This window comes from Bufo gargarizans, chromosome 4 (assembly GCF_014858855.1).
Source record: "Bufo gargarizans isolate SCDJY-AF-19 chromosome 4, ASM1485885v1, whole genome shotgun sequence".
NCBI lineage: Eukaryota > Metazoa > Chordata > Amphibia > Anura > Bufonidae > Bufo > Bufo gargarizans.
The window spans coordinates 225,448,799-225,474,416 of NC_058083.1; positions in this window are offsets into that span (position 1 = coordinate 225,448,799).

The window sequence follows — 25,618 nt, forward strand, 5'->3', positions numbered from 1 at the left end:
ACGTCCTCTCCCTGCAACAGGAGCTCCACCAGCAGCAACCACGACCGGGGCCACGTCCCTTATTTGACGCTCTCCTCATTCTCCACAAATTTAGTATTTATTCCAAAATGGGTGTTTTTTTAAATAACAGAATATAACAGCAGTATCTAACGCATGTATTTCACACTAACAGATGCAGCACAGGCCGCAAATTTAGTATTTTTCCCAAAATGGGTGTTTTTTTTTATAACAGAATATAACAGCAGTATGTGACGCGTGTATTTCACACTGACAGAATTAGCAAAGGCCACAAATGTAGTATTTTGCACAAAATGGGTGTTTTCTCTATAACAGTAGTATCTGACGCGTGTATTTCACACTGATAGATGCAGCAAAGGCCGCAAATTTTGTATTTTGCTCAAAAAGGGTGTTTTTTAAAACCCAGAAAATTATTGCAGTATTTCAAGCTTATATTTCACACTGACAAATGCTGCATAGGACCCAGATGGAGGGTATTGCCAAAAATGGGTGCTTATTTAACCCAGAAAAATATTACAGTATTTCAAGCTTGTATTTAACAATGACAGATGCAGCAAATGCCGCAAATGTAGTATTTTGCCCAAAATGGGTGTTTTTTTAATAACAGAATATAACAGTAGTATCTAACGCTTTTATATCATACTGACAGATGCAGAAAGGGCTGTAAAATTTCGTATTTTGCCCAAAAAGGGTGTTTTTTTAAAACCCAGAAAATTATTGCAGTATTTCAAGCTTATATTTCACACTGACAAATGCTGCAAGGCCCCAGATGGAGGGTATTGCCAAAAATGGGTGCTTTTTTAAACCCAGAAATTTATTGCAGTATTTCCAGCTTGTATTTAACAATGACAGATGCAGCAAACGCCGCAAATTTAGTATTTTGCACAAAATGGGTGTTTTTTTTAATAACAGGATATAACAGTAGTATCTAACGCTTGTATTTCACACTGACAGATGCAGCAAAGACTGCTAATTTTGTATTTTGCCTAAAAAGCGTGTTTTTTAAAACCCGGAAAATTATTGCAGTATTTCAAGCTTAAATTTCACACTGACAAATGCTGCATAGGCCCCAAATGGAGGGTATTGCCAAAAATGGGTGCTTTTTTAAACCCAGAGAATTATTGCAGTATTTCAAGCTTGTATTTAACAATGACAGATGCAGCAAACGCCGCAAATTTAGTATTTTGCCCCAATTTGTGTTTTTTTAATAACAGAATATAACAGTAGTATCTAACGCCTGTATTGCACACTGACAGATGCAGCAAAGGCTGTAAATTTAGTATTTTGCCCAAAAAGGGTGTTTTTTTAAAACCCAGAATATAATTGCAGTATTTCAAACTTCTATTTGTCACAAATGCACATGTGCTGGTGCACTGAACTTGCATAAAATGCAGCCACCGCTCACCTAACTAACAAAAGTTTTTTTTCTGTGTCACTGGGCTCAGGGCAGAGTAAAAAGATTGTGCACTGCACCCACAAAACCAAATCTAGGTAGATCGCAGAGTTAACAAGCACTTCAGATTAAAGATTCTTTTCTATTCTCTCCCTCACAGCAGCAGCATCCTATCCCTACACTAGTAAGAACAAAGTGATGTGCAGCGCTTCGTGACTCCAGCTTATATAGAGGCTGGGTCACATGCTGCACTGGCCAATCACTGCCATGCCATTAGTAGGCATGGCTGTGATGGCTTCTAAGGGCACACAAGTTAAACGCTTGTTGATTGGCTGCTCTGCAGCCTTTCAAAAAGTGTCATTAAATCGCTGAACACCAAACCCAAATCCGAACTTTTCCAAAAATCCTAAAGTTCGGTATGAACTCGAACTTTACAGTTCAGGTTCGCTCAACCCTACTAGTTATCAATAATGAGGCGATATTTTGTACCATTCTTTTTGAATCACCCTGTATAAAACCTACCTACTTGGGTCTGACGTTGGGTGGTGGTGTTCGAGCATAAAAATGTAAGGAGGACCCATAGCTCCCTGAGGCAATTTGTTTCTTTACAATTACGCCTCTAATCTCACCCAATCCCCTTTCTGCCCCCCATACAGTAATGATGCCCACTTAGTTCCTACACACAATAAGGAAGCTCCCTTAGTCCCTCAAAATAGTAGGAATGTCCCCTTAGTGTTTATCTAGGCAGTAGTGATGCCCTTTAGTGCCCCTCAGATCGTAATAATGCAGTTTTTAGTGTCCCCACTCATTATGATGCCCCTTAGTGCCCGACACAGTATGATGCTTCCATAGTGCCTCCCCACACATTATTATGTCCCTTAGTGACCCCTACACAGCATGATGTCCTTATGTGCCCGCACACTATATGAGGCCCCCATAACTACTCCCACACACAAAGTGATGCCCTCTAATGGAGTATTTACACTGCTTCAATGAGCAGACAATGCCTACTCGTCAGTGGAGGTGAAGAGCTGCATTTACATGCAGCGATCACCTCTACTGTATGGGGACAGGCATTGGCTACCCCATCGTACTGTCACGGTCCCTCCCATGACAGAGGTGAGAAGATCTGAGAGACTGGCGGCATGTGATGGTATATGACAGTCTCTCCTTTCAGTGTTGTTGTTTGGTAATAACCACACCTCTTGTCAGGTGCAGCTTGTGGTCATTACTGAGGCTCTATTTAGTTCTTACTCACACTGCTTACCGTGCGGTTGATATTTCCCGCTGGAGTTGGTTGAGCTGGAATGTTGTTCCTTTGGATCTCCTGCTCCTCCATTCTTCTTTAACCCATAGGATATCAGCGCCATACAGGTACGGCACAGAAATGCAGGAGAGAAATCCCGGCGCAGTACAGGTACAGCACACTGATCGGGCAGGTGCAGGAGCTGCGCCCGCCCGATCAGCGGCAGAGGTCCGGAAGTCAATGATAGCCGGACCCGTGCTGTATGGGCCGGCATCGGTGAAATTACCAATGCCGGCGCATTAACCCTTGCTGACCGCTGCACGTGCAGTATCCTCACTGGTGCCGGGGGCCATGGAGTCCCCACGCTGCTGTGACGGGGACCCCATGGCAGGGAAGGCAGCCCGATGCCTTCCTTAGGCATCATGGCTGCCTTTCGGGAGAGCCTGTGAGATCCAACCCCCTGGATCTCAGAGGCAAGCAGGCTGTTTGTGTATTACACTGGTAATACACTTACAGCCAATGCTTTACAATACAGAAGTATTGTAAAGCATTGCAAAGGGAATCAAAAAATAATAATGGTGTCAAAAAAGCAATTTTTTTGTCACCTCACGCAGTATGATGTCCCCTTAAGTGCCCCCCACATGTAGTAATGTCCTCTTCCATGCCCCCACACAGAGCAAAACCTTTCAAGCCCCCCATACACTATGATGCCCCCTTAAGTGACTCCCACAGAGTGAAGCCCTTTATTGCTTCCAGTTTGAATATTCACCTACCCCATATTTCCCCAACAAACAGAGCAGAACAGGTCTGCCCCAGTCTGTGAATGTCTGTGGTTCAGGCTCAGAGCAGCGGGTGTGAAAACACCACTCCAACAGAAGGAGAAACTTGATAAGATGATGGCTACCTGCTTCACCAATGTATACAGCTGTAACTGTGCCCCAAGGATGCAGATACAGTTGAACTCAGAACATACAGGGGTCCAGACAGCTAGCATCCGGATTTACTTCAATGAGAGGTGAGGTGCAGTAACGCAGTATAACCACTAGAGGCTGCAGGAAACAGCTGATCGGTGGTGACACGGGATGTCAGACCCTCACCGATTGGATTATAATGACCTATCCTGAGGATATGTCACCGATATCAGGAGCCTGGAAAATCACTTTAAGCTGAGTACTAAAGTATGCACTATACTCCTAGGCTAACCATGGTGACGTCTGCAGTATGCAAAAATGTTATCTGCTAGTTAACACCGGTGACAAATCTCCTTTTTCTTTAACCCCTTCTACCCCGGGCCATTTTTCACCTTCCTGCCCAGGCCATTTTTTGCAAATCTGATGTGTCACTTTATGTGGTAATAGCTTTGGAATACTTTTACTTATCCAAGACATTCTGAGATTGTTTTCTCGTGACACATTGTACTTCATGATAGTCATAAATGAGTCAATATATTTCACTTTTATTTGTGAAAAAATCCTAAATTTACCAAAAATTTTGAAAAATTCCCAAATTTTCAAATCTTTATTTCTCTACTCTTATAATAGAAAGGGTATACCTCATATAATAGTTATTACTTTACATTTACCATATGTCTACTTAATGTTTGGATCATTTTGAAAATTACATTCGATTTTTTGGGGACATTAGGAGGCTTAGAAGTTTGGTAGCAAATCTTGAAATTTTTCGGAAATTTCCAAAAACCACTTTTTAAGGACCAGTTCAGGTCTGAAGTCACGTTGTGAGGCTTACATAATAGAAACCACCCCATTTTGAAAAATACACCCCTCAAGGTATACAAAACTGATTTTACAAACTTTGTTAACCCTTTACCCTTTAGGTGTTCCACAAGAATAAATGAAAAATGGAGATGAAATTTCAGAATTTCACTTTTTTGGCAGATTTTACATTTTATTCCATTTTTTCTAGTAGCAAAGCAAGAGTTAACAGCCAAACAAAACAAATATTTATTACCCTAATTCTGCGGTTTACAGAAACACCCCACATGTGATCGTAAACTGCAGGGCGCAGTAGGAAAGGAACACCATATGGTTTTTGGAAGGCAGATTTAGCTGAACTGGTTTTTAGATGCCATGTCCCATTTGAAGCCCCTGTGATGCAGTAGAAACTCAAAAAAGTGACCACATTTTGGAAACTACGGGATAAGGTGCCAGTTTTATTGGTACTATTTTGGGGTACATATGATTTTTAATTGCTCTATATTACGTTTTTGTGAGGCACTGTTTTTATTTTTAACAACATTCATCTGTCAGGTTAGATCATGTGCTATTTTTATAGAGCAGGTTGTAATGATATCAAATATGTCTACTTTCTATGATGTTTGTTTCAGTTTTACATAATAAAGCATTTTTGAAAACAAAAATTAGGTTTTTGTATCTCCATTTTCTGAATACACTATTTTTTTTTATTTTTCTGCCGATCGTCTTGTGCAGGGGCTAGTTTTTTTCAGGAAGAGTTGACGTTTTTATTGGTACCATTTTTGAGTACATATGATTTTTTTTATCATTCATTATTACACTTTATGGGGCAAGGTGACCAAAAAATTAGTTGTTTTGGCGCAGTTGTTATTTATTTATTTTTACAGTATTTACCTGAGGGATTAGGTCATGTGACTTTTTTATAGAGCAGATCGTTACGGATGTGGCAATACCTAATATGTCAACATTTTCTTATTTATTTAAGTTTTACACAATAATAGCATTTTTGAAACTGAAATAATGATATTTTGATAGATATAATGATAGTCTGAGAGCCATACTTTTTTATTTTTTGACCAGTTGTCTTAGGTAAGGACTCATTTTTTGCAGGATGAGGTGACCGTTTGATTGGTACTATTTTGGGGGGGGTATATGCCTTTTTGATCGCTTGGTGTTGCAATTTTTGTGATGTAAGGTGATAAAAATGCCTTTTTTTTTACAGTTTTTATTTTATTTTTTTGATGGTGTTCACCTGAGGGGTTAGGTCATGTAATATTTTTATAGAGCAAGTTGTTACAGACGTGGCTATACCTAATATGTATTTTTTTTATGTATTTCACTTTAGCACAATAATAGCAGTTTTGAAACAAATAAATATGATGTTTTAGTTTCTCCAGAGCTATAGTTTTTTTTAATTTTTTAGGGGATTGTCTTAGGTAGGGGCTCATTTTTTGCGGGATGAGGTGACAGTTTTATTGATTCTATTTTGTGGGACATACACCTTTTTGATCGCTTGGTGTTACACTTTTTGTGATGTAAGGTGACTGCCGAGCCCCTGCAGTGATCACGTGCGCACTGCTCTGGTGCCCGCCCAATCACCATGACGTACTATTATGTCAAATTGCGGGAATGCAGTGGGTTTCATGACGTAATAGTACGTCATGTGTCGGGAAGGGGTTAATCTGTGTTTATTTGCAAACCATTAAGAAATTTTTCTATAAGTTTTCTAGGCATACTCTGTGCCTATTATTTGGCTTAGTGACCAGTGCAAAACTTCAGGATTTTGTCATTTTTATTTAAATATATATATTGACATGGAAAAAAATAAAATAAAAGATTTAAACAATAGATCTTTTTCTAATGACACATTCCCTTTAACTCTTCATCTCTGCAGGGGAATTAGAGCTCAATAGCCAGAGATCTGAGAGGAACTTAAGAGCTTGGATGACTCCTCTTCTTCAAAGTTAGGTTCTATGGAAGTTGAAGTGTGTATTCCAGCTCCTCTATACTTGTGCTACATGACCCCAGTTAGGCAGTGCCTTTACAATTAGCCAAATACAGTTCCTCTATATTGTAACCTGTGCTTTTATGTGGTCAAGGGATTTCTCTAGGTTCATTTGTTTTGTTACATAGCAGTGGGGGGCACAGTGGCAACCACTGGCCAGGAGCCATAGTTGCATCCGGTAGAGGAACAGATGCACACAGTACGTTTTCCTGATGTAGGTATTGTCCTACACTCTAAGAATATATTTGGGTTAACTGGGCCAAGCATATGTGTCTGAGATACCATGACCCCACACATTTTCTGCACAGCTTTGTCAAATATATTGGTGCTATATACAGGAAATTCTAGATAAAGTCACTTTACGATAAATCTTTCAGGAATATGTGATATAATTTAAGAAAAGTTCCCCAAGCTTGAAAAAAGAACCAGAAGAAAAAGTGCCTTCTCCACATCATGGTATTTCAAACCCTGCGGGAGGATTTTTCAATCGGCAGCCATTTTGTCACCTGCTGCAGCAGGCCAATGAATAACATTTCGATCTGTGGAGAGTTTATTTATGTGATATACACAGCTGTGTCTTGGGGTGCAGATGGAATCTGAATATAAACCACCATGCCTCGCTCCCTGAGGTAGCTCCCTCTATGTTTACTTGCTTCAGTCTCAGATAAAAGCATGGCCAATGCTATCCTGTTTATTTGATTGTCTGTTGGAAGGAATCTGGCATATACCGCCACCTCCATCATTGAAAGATACACAAACTGGACATTAATTGCTGATTTTGAAAAGAAGGAGCATCTTCAGACAAGAGGACATGTCGATGACCTTTGCCTTCCAGTGTCTTAGAGACAGAGGAAATGAGGCATACGTAACTACTGTCTCCACGCCAAATAAAGGCATTTCACCATTGAAGAAAGAAATGAAAGGAACCATGAGACTGCTGAAAGAGCTGCTGTGTGATTGCTTGACTTGGAGTGGACATCATACCGTGCAGGGATCATGTAAGGAGATGTCATAGTCTGTTAGGGGGACTTCAAAGTGTAGACTGATGACTTGTCAGAACAGTAACCCTTTAATACTGGTTAAATACCTTACGTATAAAATCATATTACAGAACTGCACCTCACATATAGGAATCAATAGTCCAATACTGTACCCGTAAATGGGCGAGATTTTATATGAAAGTACACATAGTTTTTTTTTATGACTGAATCCTTTTAAAAATACTGCATATTGTATCATGGAGGTGCAACAGAGTGGCACGGAGTGCCTATGACACACAGCAGTGAGGGACTCTGTATGGCTTTGCCATAGGGGCTTCATGCACGTGCCTTGCCATGTTTTTGAGGCTTAAACAAAAAAAATTCAGAGCTGCTTCTTATTCCCTTACTGCCAGTTTTATGAATGTGGAGATTTTTTTTCTATTTTTTCATCCCTGCATTCCAAAAGTCACCATTTTCTGTTTGTCTATAGCAGTATGAGTGCTTGTTTTTGCTGGGGTGAGTTGTATTTTTATGACACTATTTTGGAGTACATATAATGTATTGAAAAACATATACATTTTTGGGGTTTTGTTTGGGTATTGATTTATAGAGAATTCATCATGTAGTACAAGTGACATGTTAAAGATGTTGGTCACTCTTTAAGTATCTTCCAAAATGCAAATCAAATAAACCCATTAGCCCTAGTACAGTTAGCTCAGAGAAGGAATTGATTCGATATACGGTATACAGCAATGACTAAAGAGGCAAAATGTATTCCTAACTTACCAGCCTCCCTCTAGTGAGCCACTAGGTCATTGGATAGGTCATCATTATCTGATTGGAGGGGGTCCGACACCCGGGACCCCCGCCGATCAGCTGTTTGAGCAAGTACTGGCGCTACTGTGAGCGCAGTGGCCTTATCGCTGCTTTCCAAGCACAGCGCCGTACATTGTATAGCAGCAATGTTTGGTATTGCAGCTCAGCCCCATTCACTTGAATAGGACTGAGCTGCTCCTAGGCCATGTGAACGATAAATGTGCCGCGGCGCTCACGGTGTCATAATATTACATCGTTATATAGTTACATAGTTAATATGGTTGAAAAAAGACATAAGTCTATCAAGTTCAAGCATGGAATAGATGGGGATGTGAATTTTAGAGAAAGGGGAGTTAGACACAGATTTCTACACATTCTCATAAGCATTAACTTTTAAGTATTCGTCTAAGCTCTTTTTAAAACTGTCCACTGTTCCTGCTATGACCACATCCTGAGGTAGACTATACACAAGTGCGGTGTCAGTGCATACGGTAATCGGTAAACAAGATTAGAATACGCTTACTGTCAAGGGTTGTGAGGAGTCACAACCACTGTAGAAGGCATTACTGGTAATTTTTGATGGCCAACCAGCATATGGCGTGTTCCAAGCTGCAGCCGCGGTCACTCTGTGGTGCCTCCATGGGAAAGGTATACACAGAAAGTGTATCCAACAGTAGAAAAAATGTGGTGGTGGACCGCTGGTAACGGCGCTTGCTTGGAGAAATCCAGACTAGTATAGCCAGTGGGGTGAAAAGGTAGCTTTAATCAGAAGATGGTCTATGCGTTTGGAGGGTAGAAAATCCCTCTTCATCGGGACAATAAGCTCTTTTTAAAACTGTCCACTGTTCCTGCTGTGACCACACCCTGAGGTAGGCTATTCCACAGATTACACGCCAGATCCGGAAAAACGCAAGTGTACTGAAAGCATTTGAAGACGGATCCGTCTTCAAAATGCGTTCAGTGTTACTATGGCAGCCAGGACGCTATTAAAGTCCTGGTTGCCATAGTAGTAGTGGGGAGCGGGGGAGCGGTATACTTACCGTCCGTGCGGCTCCCGGGGCGCTCCAGAGTGACGTCAGAGCGCCCCATGCGCATGGATGACGTGCCATGCGATCACGTCATCCATGCGCCTGGGGCGCCCTGACGTCACTCTGGAGCGCCCCGGGAGCCGCACGGATGGTAAGTATGCTGCTCCCCCGCTCCCCGCTACACTTTACCATGGCTGCCAGGACTTTAGCGTCCCGGCAGCCATGGTAACCATTGAGAAAAAGCTAAACGTTGTATCCGGCAATGCGCCGAAACGACGTTTAGCTTAAGGCCGGATCCGGATCAATGCCTTTCAATGGGCATTAATTCCGGATCCGACCTTGCGGCAAGTCTTCAGTTTTTTGGGCCGGAGCAAAAAGCGCAGCATGCTGCGGTATTTTCTCTGGCCAAAAAACGTTCCGTTCCGGAACTGAAGACATTCTGATGCATCCTGAATGGATTTCACTCCATTCAGAATGCATTAGGATAATCCTGATCAGGATTCTTCCGGCATAGAGCCGCGACGACGGAACTCTATGCCGGAAGACAATAACGTAGGTGTGAAAGAGCCCTTAACTGGGTGAGAGGCCTAAGTCACATTTCCCTAGGAAATATGATGCACGTACTGTAGATTATTACTACCCAGTTGCATAACTTTGCATTTATCCACATTGGACCTTATTTGCCAGTTGGATGCCCAAACAACTTATAGTTCATGGACATCATCTTTCACAGACTGCACAGTACTACATAGCTGGGTGTCATCTGCAAAAATAGAAATGGTGCTATTAATCCCATCCTCAGTATCATTAATAAATACATTAATAGGGGGCCAAGCACTGAACCTTGGGGTACACCACTTATAAACCAGGACCATTTAGAACAGAAATCATTGAGGACGTACAAAAGATTAGGTAATCAATATCAGATCTGCAGGGGTCCAGTCCGAATCCTGGCACACCTGTTGATCAGCTGTTTGCAGAGGCGGTGGCGCTTGTGCAAGCGTTAAATCCTCTTCAGTTTTTGCCTGCAGGCTGTCTAGATTGTAGCGGCAATGTAGTGTAATTACAGCTCTTTGTCCCATTCACATGGATGTTCAGGTGTTTCGCTTGGGTTGATCTTGGGGCAATGACACCATACATTTTTTTTATTTTGTGTATGGTTTTGCTCTTCTTTCTCTCCCCCCCCCCCCCCCTTTTCTTGCTTTTCCCGCTCATTTATTTCAGGTTTACCTCAATGGGTTAATTTTCTGTCAGAATCAGCTGGTTTTATCTGGTCTCCCCTGAGCCTTGGATGACAAGCACGGATCTTCTCTGATTGGTGCAGCTGGTTGCTGAGCTGATTGGTGTGGATGCCAGCGACGGGAAAGTATGGTCCTTTAAAAAGAGGGTTTTGGCGGCGCTTCTGGGGCAGTTTTATCAAGACCGGATCGTCGCCCCGCCCTCCCTCCCTAGCTTACGCTTTATGTCACTTTGCTTTATTAGAGGGGCTGTATCACTCAGCTATTGCTGAGTGGATTTCGGTAATTATTGGAGTTTTTAATGGTTATTTAATGAATTTGAAGTTTTAATTATTTATTCATTTATTTACCCTTAATAAAGCATTGCGGCCATTTTTATTCCAACACAAGGTTTCATGTCATTATTTTATTAATTACTATTGTTCAGTTGTTAAGTCTGGAAGGGGTCATTTGCTTCCATGGAAAAGGAGGTCCTTAGCAGTCCTTACTCATTGTAGGACGGTCACTTTTGAAATGCAAAAGGTTACTATTTTTTTCTTTTCACCTAATGTATACTGTTGCCACTTATGCTTGTTTTAATATTATGGAATAAAGAAGATTTGTTTTAAATGTACTCGGTTGGCGGTCCACATTTCTACTGTTCTCCCAACCTTATTAGGCCCTGCCTTCAGTATCTGTACTGAGATGACAGATGTGGGTGATGCCATACCGACCCTCCTGACTACTCCCATGCCCTGATTATACATGGCTGACTCCCGCTGCTGAGCCTGCACCATAACAGAGCTATACATCTATGGCAGAGGGAGGAAATTACTTCCCGAACCTGTGCTGTAAAACAGAATTGAAGCTATTGTATAATTTTAAAAGTCTGCAATGCCCAACGTTATAGAAAAATATACATTTGGCTGAATTTTCAGGCAGTATTATGGCAAACCAGAATAAAGCTAGAAGTCTCTGATTATGCATCCTCTCCCATAGAGGGTCATGTTAACACCAAATCTTTGCTTTTAACACCAATCCCTATATGATAAATCTCCCTGTAAAAGCATTCCATTAGAGATACAAGATTGTTATTCCACAGATGAAGACATTAATAATGAATGCAACTGCAGCCATTATTATCCCCATGGTAGTAATGTAAAGAAAACATCAATTCCTCTTTTGGGCAAGAACTCATTATTTTCTACGTTTACTATTGTACGTAAATCCAGGCTTTTGTCTGCGCTACATAATGCAGTCTCTGTTTGGACCATTTATGTTATATGCAATCTGTAATGCAACATCATTAGGGTAAGTAGGGTGCACATAATTGAAACAAGATGCTGAAAGTATTAATATTTTATGTCCTTTCAGAAATAATGAACTGAAAGGTTAATGTCCCCTCCAAAAATTCAGCTTGTTCAGGAGGAGGATTCATTAACAATGAAGAGATCTGTTTACTTAGGTAGGACTCAAGATGAAAGTTCACCTCATAATGGTTCCATATGTGGCACATTACTGGCAACTTAGAATGATGCTTGCAGGCTTTACAATACATCAGGGGGTTATTACAAGCTATTACTAGATATACAAGTTCAGAATGTCTCGCAAATGAATATGTTATTCTAGAAACTTGTATTTTCTTAAATAATTACACAAATCTGTCACTATGAATCGCTTGAGGTAGATGAAAACATGTATGTTCAGACACAGGCCTAAAATGCTGTCTTGATACTCATTTATGTAACGTAGATACTTGACTTGAGGTGCTGTCTCTATTTTGACAAAAATTATAGCTGATTGTATTATGTCATTCTTAATAACTATGAACTACTGTAGTCACAAGCATGGGCATACTTGCTATTAGGCACCATAGGTCTAGTGCCTAGGGTGGCACCTTGGGGGTGGCAGTCTAAGCAAGCAATCCACTCCCTACCTCCATTCCTCAACAGACTTGCTAGTAAATCCATGGGGTTCAGAAGGATAAGACATAAGGCATCTGGAGCATTGAAGGGGCTAGGGAGCAAGCTGCATGAAAATTAAACAGTTGGGCGCTACTCCACAAATTAGAAAACTGCACATATGTCACCTAGAGATACTGCTGAGGCTCAAAGTGGGAAGAAGTGAGACACAACCACTACCCACCTTAAGAGTCACCCTTGCCAAGCACACAGTCAAACTGAAGTGACACTGTCTCTGATTGCAAGTAGTATACTTACACTGGATGGAATGGGTCTACAGTCAGGAGTGTTGCACTGAGGCAGGGGGCTAAAGCTGAGAGAGTTGGCTTACTGATTGATATCAGAGCCTACTAACATGTAGTGCAGGGGTCAGCAACCTTAGGCACTCCAGCTGCTGTGAAACTACAACTCCCAGGATGCACACTTGCTCGGCTGGAGATGTAACTCCCACAGAAATGAAAGGAGGATTCTGGGAGTTGTAGTGTGAGAACAGCTGGAGATCCGGAGGTTGCTGATCCCTGATGTAGTGGCTACACTCTGCTACATGCTTATGACAGCTGTCTGTAGGAAGCCTGTCTAATTAAGCAAGCCAAAGCCTAAAAGCATAATTGAAGACAGCAGCAGCTGAGCATGTACTCCACTGAATTGTCCATGGGACTATAGATGATTGCCAACTGCTGAGGGATTGGCAGGGCATGGTGGGGGTCTCAGCAATCATACATTTATCACTTATCCTGTGGATAGGTAATAAATATTTTTGTGGGATAATCCTTTTAATAAGAAATTTGTCCCACTGAAACGTACATTTCATATAATGATGGTTGTTTATATACTGCCTGTCTGCTACCAAATCTCTCTGTTGAAACCTGGGCATGGGCACAGTATTTACAGTGATTCGGAAAGTCTTCAGAACCTTTCATCTTTTTCACTTTTTGACCTTCTGGCATTTGACTTTGTAGCCAAGTTTTCCCCCATCATTCTGCACTCAACACCCCATAATGATAAAGTAAAAAATAGAATTTTTGATTTTTTTTGTAAATTTATTAAAAAGGGAAAAATACATTTCCGCATGGTCATAAGTATTTACACCCTTTGCTATGACACTTCTGCAACGGGTGAGACACTCTGCTGGGCCACACCCCCCATGACACACTGCATGGAAAAACTGAATGGAGCAGAGTACAGATATTCTTAATGAAAATTTGATCCAGAGTGCTATGGACCTCAGACTCGGCCAAAGGTTCACCTTCCAACAAGACAATGAACCTAAGCACATAGCCGGGACAACTCTGTAGAATGTCTTTGAGTGGCTCAGCTACAGCCCTGACTTGAACCCAACTGAACATCTCTCAAGAAAGCTGAAAATGGCTGTACACCGATGGTTCCCATCCAACCTGACAGAACGTTAGAAGATTTGCAGAGAAGACTGGCAGGAATGGTGTATTTCTTTGGGGAGGGGTACCCGTCAAGGATGTCCACTCTCACCATTATTAGTTGATATTTATATTGAGCCCCTTGCTGTTAGTGTTAGACAAGACCCTATGATTGAAGGTTTTGGGACATTGGGCATAGAAGATCCTAGCTGACGATGTTTTATTTTATATACAACATACTAATTCCACACTTCTGAGGGTTATTCGAGTTGTTAATTCCTTTGGTGAGGTTTTCGGTTTGGATACCAATTGGTCTAAAACTTTTCTTATGCCCCTGGATAGATTACAACCATTTACTGAGGAGTTGTTTAGTAATTTGCGGATCTCTGATTCATTTGAATATCTGGGCATTACTATTTCTGCTAAGATTCAAGATTTCCTACAGTTGAATTTGGTCCCATTAATAACCAAATTGAGATCCATAATAGAGATGTGTCTCCCACCACTGTTATCTAGAGCCGATAGAATATCTTTGGTGAAGATGGTGATTTTGTCCCAATTATTGTATATCCTCAGGAACTCCCCAGTATGGATCGAAGATAAGTTTTTTAAACTGATTGAGAAAATCATTAATCTCTTAAGGACCCGGACATATTTCACCTTAAGGACCAGGCCATTTTTTGCAAATCTGACCAGTGTCTCTTTATGTATGAATAACTTTAAAACGCTTTTACTTATCCAGGCCATTCTGAGAATGTTTTTTGTCACATATTGTATTTCATGACACTGGTAAAATAGAGGCAAAATAATTCAATACCAAATTTACCAAACATTTGGAAAAATTAGCAAATTACCAAATTTCTATTTCTCTACTTTTATAATACATAGTAATACCTCCAAAAATAGTTATTATTTTACATTCCCCATATGTCTACTTCATGTTTGGATCATTTTGGGAATGCCATTTTATTTTTTGGGGATATTACAAGGCTTAGAAGTTTAGAATCAAATCTTGAATTTTTTCAGAAAATTTCTAAAACCCACTTTTTCAGGACCAGTTCAGGTCTGAAGTCACTTTGTGAGGCTTACATAATAGAAACCACCCAAAATTGACCCAATTTTACAAACTACACCCCTCAAGGTATTGAAAACTGATTTTTACAAACTTTGTTAACCCTTTAGGTGTTCCACAAGAATTAATGGAAAATAGAGATAACATTTCAAAATTTCACTTTTTTGGCAGATTTTCCATTTGAATCAATTTTTTTCAGTTACAAAGCAAGAGTTAACAGCCAAACAAAACACAATATTTATGGCCCTGATTCTGTAGTTTACAGAAACACCCCATATGTGGTCATAAACTGCTGTACGGGCACACGGCAGGGCGCAGAAGGAAAGAAATGCCATACGGTTTTTGGAAGGCAAATTTTGCTGGACTGTTTTTTTTAAACCATGTCCTATTTGAAGCCCCCCTGATGCACCCCTAGAGTAGAAACTCCCAAAAAGTGACCCCATTTTGGAAACTATGGGATAGGGTGGCAGTTTTGTTGGTACTATTTTAGGGTACATATAATTTTTGGTTGCTCTATATTACACTTTTTGTGAGGCAAGGTAACAAGAAATAGCTGTTTTGGCACCGTTTTTATTTTTTGTTATTTACAATATTCATCTGACAGGTTATATCATGTGGTATTTTTATAGAACAGGTTGTTCTGGACGTGACAATACCAAATATGCCTACTTTTATAGCTATTTGTTAAAGTTTTACATAACAAAGCATTAAAAAAAAAAAAAAAAAAGATTCTTTAGTGTCTCCACATTCTGAAAGCCATAGTTTTATTTTTTTGGGGGTCGACTGTCTTGTGTAGGGGCTAATTTTTTTCGGCATGAGATGACAGTTTGATTGGCACTATTTAGGGGTGTGTATGACTTTTTGATTGCTTGCTATTACACTTTTTGTGATGTAAGGTGACAAAAAATGCCTTAATTTTTTTTACGGTATTCACCTGAGGGGTTAGGTCATGTGATATTTTTATAGAGCAGGTTATTACGGATGCGGCGATACCTAATATGTAGGGGTGCACCGAAATGAAAATTCTGGTCCGAAACCGAAAATTCAGGATGCCCTTGACCGAAAACCGAAACTGCCTTTTTGCCCAAATACTTTTAAAATACTTTTTTTTTAATGATATTTATAACCGTTCAATCCACAGACCCCCACCCACCCCATAACAGTGCCATCCACAGACCCCCCCACCCCATAACAGTGCCATCCACAGACCCCCCCACCCCATAACAGTGCCATCCACAGACCCCCCACCTCATAACAGTGCCATCCACAGACCCCCCCCCCACCTCATAACAGTGCCATCCACAGACCCCCCCCCACCTCATAACAGTGCCATCCACAGACCCCCCCACCTCATAACAGTGCCATCCACAGACCCCCACCCACCCCATAACAGTGCCATCCACAGACCCCCCACCCCATAACAGTGCCATCCACAGAGCCCCCCACCTCATAACAGTGCCATCCACAGACCCCCACCCACCCCATAACAGTGCCATCCACAGTCCCCCCCCCCCCATTGCCTCTCCAGTACAGACTAGTTATAAAATGTGTACAATTAATAAGGATTCTATTCATGAGGCCCCCTCTGCAGTAGAACATTCAATATAGCCACATCCTACTCACAGGGCTGTTATCTTAATGCTGGCCGGCCGGGCAGACGAGCGGCAGCGCCACGACTGACGTCACATGCCTGCGCCGCCTCCTTCATTCAGAAAGTAGGCCGGGCACATGACGTCAGTCGTGACGCTGCCGCTCGTCTGCCCGGCCGGCCAGCATTAAGATAACAGCCCTGTGAGTAGGATGTGGCTATATTGAATGTTCTACTGCAGAGGGGGCCTCATGAATAGAATCCTTATTAATTGTACACATTTTATAACTACTGGAGCTGGGGGCCGGAGCCCAGTGACCGGCCCCCAGCTCCTCCTCCCAGTCCCTCCCCGCTATTTTCTGCCGATATGTACCAATATCGGCCGAAATGGATTAGGCCCATTTTCGGCCGATATTTTTGGCCGCCGGAATTTCGGTGCACCCCTACTAATATGTCTACTTTTTTTATTTATGTAAGTTTTCACACAATGATTTCATTTTTGAAACAAAAGAAATCATGTTTTAGTGTCTCCATAGTCTGAGAGCCATAGTTTTATTTCAGTTTTTGGGCGATTACCTTGGGTAGGGTATGATTTTTGCGGGATGAGATGACGGTTTGATTGGCACTATTTTGGGGTGCGTATGACTTTTTGATCGCTTGCTATTACACTTTTGTGATGTAAGGTGACAAAAAATTGCTTATTTTACACAGTTTTTATTTTTATTTTTTTACGGTATTCACCTGAGAGGTTAGTTCATGTGATATTTTTATAGAGCAGGTTATTACGGATGCGGCGATACCTAATATGTCAACTTTTTTTCATGTAAGTTTTATACAATGATTTCATTTTTGAAAGAAAAAAGAAATCATGTTTTAGAGTCTCCATAGTCTGAGAGCCATAGTTTTTTTTCAGTTTTTGGGCGATTATCTTGGGTAGGGTATGATTTTTGCGGGATGAGATGACGGTTTGATTGGCAGTAAATTATTATGCATCACAGCTGATTATCAAATCCAAATTTTTCAATTTCTTTCCAAAATTTGGAGACTTGGCATTTTAACTTCACTTTATAGTATTGTCAGCACAGTGCTTTATTACCTGCAATTAGGTATTGAATAGACCCCACTAACAGTCCATACAGAAACATATTCTGATGAGGCATCTTTTCATGCATGGCCACACATGGGCACAAACATCTTGTACTTAAGTAAAAACAAGCCCTCTTTACATATCCTGACCTCATACTCACCTCTGCAACCTTTGAAACTGAACCAAAACCCAGGTTATATCCTGTTTGTAGTAAGTATTTTACTCCTATCTTCTGTTGGTTCTTCAGTAATTCTCTGGCAGCTTTTCAGTCTCAAGAGTGGTGTCTCCTGGATGAGGCTTCTATTTGGGCCTACTTTGCAGGAGCTTTTACACACACACACACACAAACACTGTGCTCAGCTAAGACTGTCCTAACTAACCAGGGGGCGGACAAATTCCATCACCCTGGTAACCTAACCAATTCTGCCAGTTAGTTAACAATTAGTGTCCATACATTGCCATTAGGTATACATATTACACAAAGAAATAAGTGCTTTAACAAGAAATCACAACATTTAACTCAGTAACATTAAATTACCCTTTTCAGAAACAATTAACCATTTGCAGTGGTCGCTGGTGCACTACAATTGGAAATACAATCTGTAAATAAAGCTCTCCAGCTTTTTCCTCTTTAGTCAAGTTTCTAACCCATAAAAGGGGTCTTGCCACTTCAAATGTTTAGGGCACAGACAGTTGTTGCAGCATGTAGCCAAAGTCCTACGAACATGCCCTTCCAATGGCAGCCACTATTCACCACATGATCACCTGCACACAGGTGCCCCAACCTCTGTCTGTACTCTTACATTGGACATTTATAATGGATGGTGCATATACAGTCATGTGAAAAAATTAGGACACCCTTTGAAAGCATGTGGTTTTTTGTAACATTTTTAATAAAAGGTTATTTCATCTCCGTTTCAACAATACAGAGAGATTAAAGTAATCCGACTAAACAAAGAAAACTGAAGAAAAGTCTTTTCAAGATCTTCTGTAAATGTCATTCTACAAAAATGCCTATTCTAACTGAGGAAAAAGATAGGACACCCTTGCCCCTAATAGCGAGTGTTACCTCCTTTGGCTGAAATAACTGCAGTGAGACGGTTCTTGTAGCCATCTACCAGTCTTCGACATCGGTCTGAGGAAATTTTACCCCACTCCTCAATGCAGAACTTTTTCAGCTGTGAGATGTTTGAGGGGTTTCTTGCACGTACAGCCCTTTTCAAGTCACCCCACAGCATCTCAATGGGATTCAAATCTGGACTTTGACTTGGCCATTCCAGGACTCTCCATTTCTTCTTTTTCAGCCAATCTTTGGTTGATTTACTAGTATGTTTTGGGTCATTGTCATGTTGCATGGTCCAGTTCCGCTTCAGCTTTAATTTTCTAACTGATGGTCTCACATGTTCTTCAAGCACCTTCTGATACACAGTAGAATTCATCGTGGATTCTATGATGGTGAGCTGACCAGGTCCTGCTGCAGCAAAGCAGCCCCAAACCATGACACTTCCACCTCCATGCTTCACAGTTGGTATGAGGTTCTTTTCTTGGAATGCTGTGTTTGGTTTACGCCAAACATGTCCTCTGCTGTTGTGTCCAAATAATTCAATTTTGGACTCATCTGTCCAAAGAACATTATTCCAGAAGTCCTGGTCTTTGTCAACTTTATCTCTGGCAAATGTCAGTCTGGCCTCGATGTTTCTCTTGGAAAGCAAAGGTTTCCTCCTTGCACACCTCCCATGCAAGTTAAACTTGTACAGTCTCTTTCTGATTGTAGAGGCATGTACTTCTACATCAACAGTAGCCAGAGCCTGCTGTAGTTCTCGAGATGACACTTTAGGGTTTTTGGAGACCTCTTTTAGCATCTTGCGGTCTGCTCTTGGGGTGAACTTGCTGGGGCGACCAGTCCTGGGCATGTTGGCAGTTGTTTTGAAAGCCCTCCACTTGTAGACTATCTTCCGGACAGTGGAATGGCTGATTTCAAAATCTTTTGAGATCTTTTTAAATCCCTTCCCAGACTCATAGGCTGCTACAATCTTTTTTCTGAAGTCCTCTGACAGCTCTTTTGCTCTCACCATGGTGCCCACTCTCACTTCAACAGTCAGGAGCACACCAAACTAAATGTCTGAGGTTTAAATAGGGCAAGCCTCATTCAACATGCAGAGTAACGATCTACTAATTATGTGCACCTGGTGTGATATACCTGTGTGAGATCTGAGCCAATTTAAGAGGGAATACATGTGAGGGTGTCCTATCTTTTTCCTCAGTTAGAATAGGCATTTTTGTAGAATGACATTTACAGAAGATCTTGAAAAGACTTTTCTTCAGTTTTCTTTGTTTAGTTGGATTACTTTAATCTCTCTGTATTGTTGAAACGGAGATGAAATAGCCTTTTATTAAAAATGTTACAAAAAACCACATGCTTTCAAAGGGTGTCCTAATTTTTTCACATGACTGTAGGAGGAGACAAAGTGTTAAGTTACCCAAGGCTCTCTCTTTTGAACTCTTCAAATATGTGTTGACCAATGTGTGCAACCATCTTGTCACTTCTCCTCTTCATTATGCCTCTGTTGAAGGGGGGCAAGTCAAGGAACTGAAAGTTTTGAGATAGATGGAAATACTACCCTAGGCCGTAGCTTTTTTGCTACAGGTCAGTGCTCCCCAATAAATACTGTAGTTGGTTCTATTAGACAAATAGCCCAATATTGGTTTTGTGACCTTTGTACTAATATTCCAGCAGAACTCTCCTTGTAATATGCTGCCATTGAACATTTGTATTCATTTTTTTAATATATAGCTTACAATAGCCTAAAAAAAAAAAAAAAAGCCATACATTGCCGTACCAACGCTGCTCTAGTCCCTGCTCTTCTCCACTTCATGGTCCCAGCTTGACACCACAGAAATGCCAGGAGATGTCTACTCAGCCAATCACTGGCCATAGCGGTGATGACCTCGGCCAGTCAGCATGTACAGTAGAAAGGACACACCTTCTGAGCTGCAGGAGAAAGGATATGCCCCTTGAGCTGCTAGCTTGGTATAAATCTAGCAGGGCAATTGGAACAATGAATTGGGAGATCTGTGGATCCATGTGAGGTACAGGGCTGGTTCTAGCCCTCTAGCACATGTACTATGTGATGTTTGATTTCATTTTTTAACATTAATCATGGATAACCCCTTTAAGCCACCATCAGAGGTGTCTGACACTGGCTTACTCCTCTCTCCATTCAGAACACATGCTTGCTCGGCCAAGCTGGGCATGCATAGGTATGGGGTTCAGGAGAGATAGCTGGTGAATGAATCAAAAATGTGTAATCGCCAATTAGCAAGCAGGTCCAATTTCACATGACTGTAGATAAATAAATATGGTACATCAGTTTTACTTACAGCTGGATCATCCTTCAGCTGTTCTCCCTCTATCTCTCCCATATCATTAGCTCTAATTTTCTATATCCTGTATGGAAATCCAAGTTGAACCAAACAGATTTAAAACATATTTGTCATTAGACATCCTTTTCCGCACCAAGGGTTAATTGTGTGTCATAAAACAAATAAACTATAACCAGTCATTTGCCTTCTCCTGAGAATTGCTCTGCTGAGATTCTCTTCAGTGCCACAAACTGCTACAAGTGATTTTGGTAACCACAAGTAAACATTCTGTGGTAACCAGTTTTTACTGGACAATTTGTTCATGAAGTATTGTAACTGTGCCCTGTACGCCGACTATTATTAGCCGATGATGTCTGGGATTTCCAGTGCTCAGCGCGGCTTCTATAAATAATGTGAAAAATGTTCCCACTTCATCCTTTCTCAAAGAATATTCCTCATTTCCTTCAGTAGACAGCCCCTGGGAACAGTACAGTTGGAACCCCCAAGTCACAGCCAACATTTTTTTTAAAGGCTGATGAGATCAACAAATGTATGATATCTATTATTGCACATCATGAATGATGGGTCATCCATCAATACGTAAATGACATTGGATTTCTGCTAAATAAGTACCGTATTTCTGCCCTATAAGACACACTGGTCCATAAGACGCACCTAGGTTTTAGAGGAGGACAATAAGAAAAAAATATTTTTTCACAGAGCGCCCTGACGCTGTGCACAGCCACAGCACAGCGGAGGACCAGAAAGCGGTGAGTACAGAGCCTTCTCCGCTTCCTGGTCCTCTGGTACTAATGAAAGCTTCCATAATGGAAGCGCTCATTAGTATTCGCCCCATAAAACACTGGGGCATTTTCCCCTACTTATGGGCGGGAAAAAATGAGTCTTATGAGGCGAAAAATACGGTATGCAGTTTCTAATTATATGTTTGCTTGTATATATGAATAAGTGAAAAGGTCCAGCCTCCGGTAATGGTAAGAAACATCCAATATTTATCTTGTCGAGCTGACGCGTTTCGGGTGCATCCTCTTTGCACCCTTAGTCATAGAATAGTGACATAAACAAAAACAGCTAAACTGAATAGCAGCTATAGTGGGAGGGGAACTGCCGAACCACATGTGTGCATACTGAAGAGAATGAATTCCCAATTGACCCCTCCGCTGCCATTCAGCATAGCAAATGCAAGTAAATACCTTGACAACTATAAAAATACATAATTAAAACAAGGCTGTACAATGTTACAGTCAATAATATAAAATCAGATCTTACTTCCTGTTCAGACCATGGGGGATGCAGGTATCACGTTTAAACAACCAAAAATAATTTCCTTTGCAGGTTCCCACCTCTTTCTGACAATGTCACTTTTTCTATACCCTGCACCATTACATGGGTGACATCACCATTGTGTTGGTGTAGGATGTGATGGGAGACCGCTGAAATATGACGAAGGGTGTTTTTATTTTTATCTCTAATGGCGTCAGACAGGTTTCAACTGACCCTGGTCTTTAACGGGCCAGTAGTGCATCCCACATACTGGAACTGGCACATTTTGCAGGTAAACAAATAAACAACACACTGGGGGACATTCATCAATAATGGCATCATTTGCGCCAATAAAATACTAACATTTTAAATCAAAAGTGGTGATTTATTTCACCTCATATATCAAAAGGCACATCCCACTTTTAAAATGTCCTTTTCCTGCCTATTTCTCTCTATTTGCGACATTTTAATAGAGATGAGCGAATCGAATCACACAAAGTGGAATTCTATCTGAATTTCAGGATAAATTTAATCCGCGTAGAAGACGAATTTCCTTGTGCTTCGTGTCAGCGAATCGATTTAACCTGAAATAGTATAAAAAAACTAAAAGAATCTAACTTACCTCCTCCATTTGCTCGCGACGGGCCACCAGCCTCCATCTTGCTTGAAGATCTCGGTCAAAATCCTGTGCGGTGCGAGATTACATAGCCGGCGTGATGACATAATCTCGTGCTGCATAGGATTTTGTCCGAGATCTTCAAGCAAGATTGCGGCGGCTGGCCCGTCGCGAGCAAATGGAGGCAGTAAGTTTGATTACATTTTTTTTTATTGCTAATTTTACACTCAGATGCCGCGATCATGTATGAACGCAGCATCTGAGGGGTACAATGACTGGGGCGGCGCTATCGCAGCTACCTGTCATTGCACCCGCTACTTTAAATAAGATCAGCTTTGCGACAAAGTTATTCGTCAAGAAGCTAATTTTTTGTGAAATTCGGTGAATCGGCAGAATCGAACTTTTAAGAAATTCACTCATCTCTACATTTTAACACAAATGGCACAAAAATGCGACTTTTTTAAAACCAAAATGCGCCATTTCAGCCACCCCCCTGTTAGACCACACTTGAAAACTTTGCGACACTTCCAGTGGTAAATTGCAACTTCTGTCTCAGACTCAGGACGTTTTTGTTATTGTTTTGTTTTTGTTGGATGTCAATTTACTGACAAAACCCTGCTGTTTAGCTCCTTTATATGAGATAAAAATAAATGCATCCTGTTACTTACCTATCACTTGTTCCCACGACGAGTCGGATTTCTTTTCTTAAATGCGACTTTTTGACAAAAAGTCTCATCTTTATTCCATAAATGCGACTTTTTACACAAAACACCACCACATAAGCTGGCTTAATTGTCCGCTACAATTTGAGCCATTTCTGCTAATAAGAGGATGATAAATGAGGCAAAATATGCGCCAAGTTTATAGTTCCGCCCACTTTGACATTTATAATTTCATTTTTGGCGTGATGCATTCTTTATGGTTAAAATTCTGGAGAAATTTTCTGGTGCAACATGCTTAGTAAATGTCCCCCAGTGTGTGTTACAAAAAAATGTGGAACTGTGGTGTCTGTGTATGTGGGTGCATGTATTTTAGCATACCCATACATTTTCTGAAAGTAGACACATGGTCAAAATACCACTCAGCACTATACACACATAGGCATATTCTTGCGTTTGTGCAGAAACAGTGTACTTTTTTTTTCATATAACATTTTTGTATAGAAACACAGCAAAATAATTTACACACATAACCACCCTAAAACAAGGATTACAAAAATTGCATGAAAATTCTGCTTTACAACAAACACTCAGCAATGCAGGCTCCTTGAAGGCTACGTACTCCTTTAGGGACGTTTTTTTGAAATTATTGCATTGTACTAATTTTGAGCTAAAAATGTTTTTTTTTTTTTTAAAGGTTGTCTGTCACCTACATAACATGTTTTAAACTGATTATATAGCTCTGTGGGAGGCAGATCCATAACACTGATAACCGGGTTTAGTTTTTCAGAGCCTCCAAATTACCTATTGCAAGTGCCCAGTGCTCCCCGACTTACTTGTGCCAGACTCCTCCCCTCTGTATCGTCCGGCCAGCCCTGTATCCTTGCTGCGTCATTCTCGTCCTATGCGCTTCACCGCCGGGCCAGTTACTTAACCGGTGCATGCGCCCTGCATATCAGTATGCCTCTGACCACAGTGTGAGGCCTCATGCACACGACCGTTGCCGTGGCCGTACTGCGGCCTGCAAACAGCGGTTCTGCAATCTGCGGGCACCAGCCGTGTGCTCCCCGCATCATGGATGTGGACCCATTCACTTAAATTATTCACTTGAATGGGTCCGCAATCCGGAGCAGTGATGCAGAACGGAGGCACAGAACCCCACGAATGCTTCCGTGGTGTTTCTGTCTGTGCCTCCGCACTGCAAAAAAAAAAATAGAACATGTTTTATTTATTTGCGGTGCAGACTGATCACGGACCCATTCAAGTTGAATGGGTCTCGTTCCGTCCCGGCCGCCACATGGACGTTGCCTGTGCATTGGGGACCGCAAATTGCAGATCCCAATTCATGGAACAGCTGCACAACGGCCGTGTGCATGAGGGCTGAGGATTAATGATGAGACAAAATTATTTAAACGACATGAGGAATTTGATAAATGTGGCATAAAGTATTCCAACGCAGACTCAAGCAAAACATACTTCAAATAGTCCCCTCTTGATAAATTCCCCCCAATATCTATACCTGCCAAACTGCTAATCTTGTGAGGTTCGGCTAATATGTATGGTGCCATTCGGCAACTTGGATCTGCCTGATCTTTTTGTTATTGAAGGATTATGCCAGAGCTGGCTGGCAGCAGTTTTCACCCCTCACTCACTACATCTGCATCGCATGGGAGCATCTAAGAAGGGATAGATAACTGTTGGCCGAATGAACGTGTGTTCGGACATATGACATGTTACATACACTGCTGCATCTGTTAAACCACAGGAACCTGCAACCAATTTGAGTATACAACTGTAATTGGGGATTACTGTATATATGTACATAATTATACAAACAGTGATACTGATCTTTAATCACAAATTCCTAAAATAAGTGGAAATATCCTTAAAGGGTTTATCCAAAGCTGTAAAACCCTCCCCCCCCCCCCCCCCCCAAAAAAAGACAATGCTTACCTGGTTTCAATAGCAGACCTCGACGGTGATCTGCCCCCTTGTGTCACCTGTGATGTCACCAGTGATGCAAGGGGAGCAACTCACCGTCGCAGCCTGCTATTGGCTGCACCTACTGTCACCAGATGTTGTGACGATAGGGAGATGCAGCAACGGCCGTAGAGGGATCCTGGAGGACACAGGTGTTGGGACCAGATAAGTATTGTCTGTATGAGGAGGCCAGATATTGTGGGATAACCCCTTTAATGGAGAA